This window comes from Dunckerocampus dactyliophorus, chromosome 7 (assembly GCF_027744805.1).
Source record: "Dunckerocampus dactyliophorus isolate RoL2022-P2 chromosome 7, RoL_Ddac_1.1, whole genome shotgun sequence".
Taxonomy (NCBI): domain Eukaryota; kingdom Metazoa; phylum Chordata; class Actinopteri; order Syngnathiformes; family Syngnathidae; genus Dunckerocampus; species Dunckerocampus dactyliophorus.
The window spans coordinates 2,017,734-2,019,755 of record NC_072825.1 but is presented as its reverse complement, the minus strand read 5'-3'; positions in this window follow the sequence as shown (position 1 = coordinate 2,019,755).

The window sequence follows — 2,022 nt, the reverse complement described above, 5'->3', positions numbered from 1 at the left end:
TCGTGCCCTGGAGGGCCGAGACGCTGCAGGTTTTCTCTCCAACCAGTTTCTTCAGCAGGTGATTTAATTGATGAGCTCCTTCCCTCAAACTGAAGGTGTTGATCATTAAAATCACCTGCTTTAGTGACTGGCTGGAAAGAAAAGCTGCAGTGTCTCGGCCCTCCATGGCACCAGTTTGACACCCCTGGTGTAGAAGGTAGAAACTATGTATAAGGTCGTAATTGCGACATATACATACGGTTTTTAATACGGACACCCCTGTAGTCACCCTTACACTCTTATTACCCAATATAATAGACATACTCTGAGAAAATAACCCATTTAAGAGACAAATCAGACTGGTGCTGGTGTGAGTTTCAATAAATGTCGGACGCGTGGACCGGAAGTGACGTCAGGGATTCACGGTTGCGTTTTAACTGGAGATAAAATAAAAGGTTAGCGACCACTGCCTTAAACTGTACTGTATTTGTATTTTTGTTCATTTACAACAATATGTGTAAAAAGGCCAACAATACTTACTAACAATTACTTAAATATTCATTTTTTCTTAATAGGCCATAGTTAACCACAAATCTTTGAAAAACCGCCATGTAGCATGAGACGACTGTGTATGTATTACATGTATGCTAGCATATATTCCAAAGCATTTTCAACCCAACCCATAGGGGGCGCCACAAATGACAATGAAAGCAACATCATTCACTCCCGTCTATGGTAACCCAAATATTAGACACAGCTCTCACTGCACACTAGAATAAGAAACATATTAAGAAAATTGACATTATCATTATAAAAGCCCAAACCTGTGACGTAGATCTTGCACTGCATCTTATTAGGTTGTGTAGCAGGTGTGTCTAATATTAAAGTCACTGATCATTAAAAAAAAGTGTTGGCCAAATAAGAACAAGCTGCAATCAATCGTCGTTATTAATGACGTCACTGATAAATATGCCCTATAATCTCATTTAACGTGAAATTAAACATGTCTGCCCCTTGTTTATACTGCATACGCACATTTTTATCCACATTCTTTCCGAATTTGGATGCAGACAATAGCTGTTGTCATAACAACCCGATTGATCCAATAAGACGTTCTTACGTTTTATTGTTGTCCTCACTGGACACTGGTTGTTATGCAAGCATAATCCCCAGTCAATTTGAGTGTTTAGCATCAAAATGCACATACTGATGTAGCAAAAGCATGAGATGAAAGGGAGTTATATGATATTATATAATGTCACCATCATATTCTAATAAGGAGGATAAAGGCTCACCTCGTCGAGGATGAAGACTTGCAACAATCGAAGCTGAAAGCTGCCAGGATCCTCCACAGAAGGTCCATGTCCGTGCTGTCATGGTACCAGCAGCATGGCATGCGCCTCCTCCGGGCGGAACCTCATCACACGGCTTCTTTGGAACCCACGACCACGACCAAAACCACAATCACGGCAGACTCAGTCCGTCCTAACAGTGCGGACAGCAGGATGCGATCCCCCCCAGCCGTCAGCCTTTGAGCACGTGCGTGCGCGTGTGCGCGTCGATGGAAGCGGGGGGAGAGGGGCGGGCACCAACCGGAAGTGTGTGAAAGAATGCCGTAATGCTCTTTTTAAACGCGTGACTATGGATGAATGATTCTACTATGTTGTCTTCGTTGCGCATTCACTCGCTGTTTCACTTTTTAGACGTACGTTTCCAACTAACACACCGAAAAAAATGGTACTCATCGCGTAGTAACGCTCCAGCTTGGTGCAGTGACCAGTAGTGACCACCAGATGTCGACAAAGACCAAGCACAAACGTTCATATTGTACTGTGAAGACGATAGATCTCGCTGGGTACAGCTATTGACTGATAGATGCTCAGAAAGACAAATAGATGGCTAGGTACTGACAGATAGGTAGAGGGAAACTGATTTTGAACCTCATCTAATCCCAAATACTTGTGATATCGCAAGTAAACACGTCACATGACTCCAACATAATCATTTTCACTTCTCTGCCAGCCATGTTTTTAAAGAGATCTT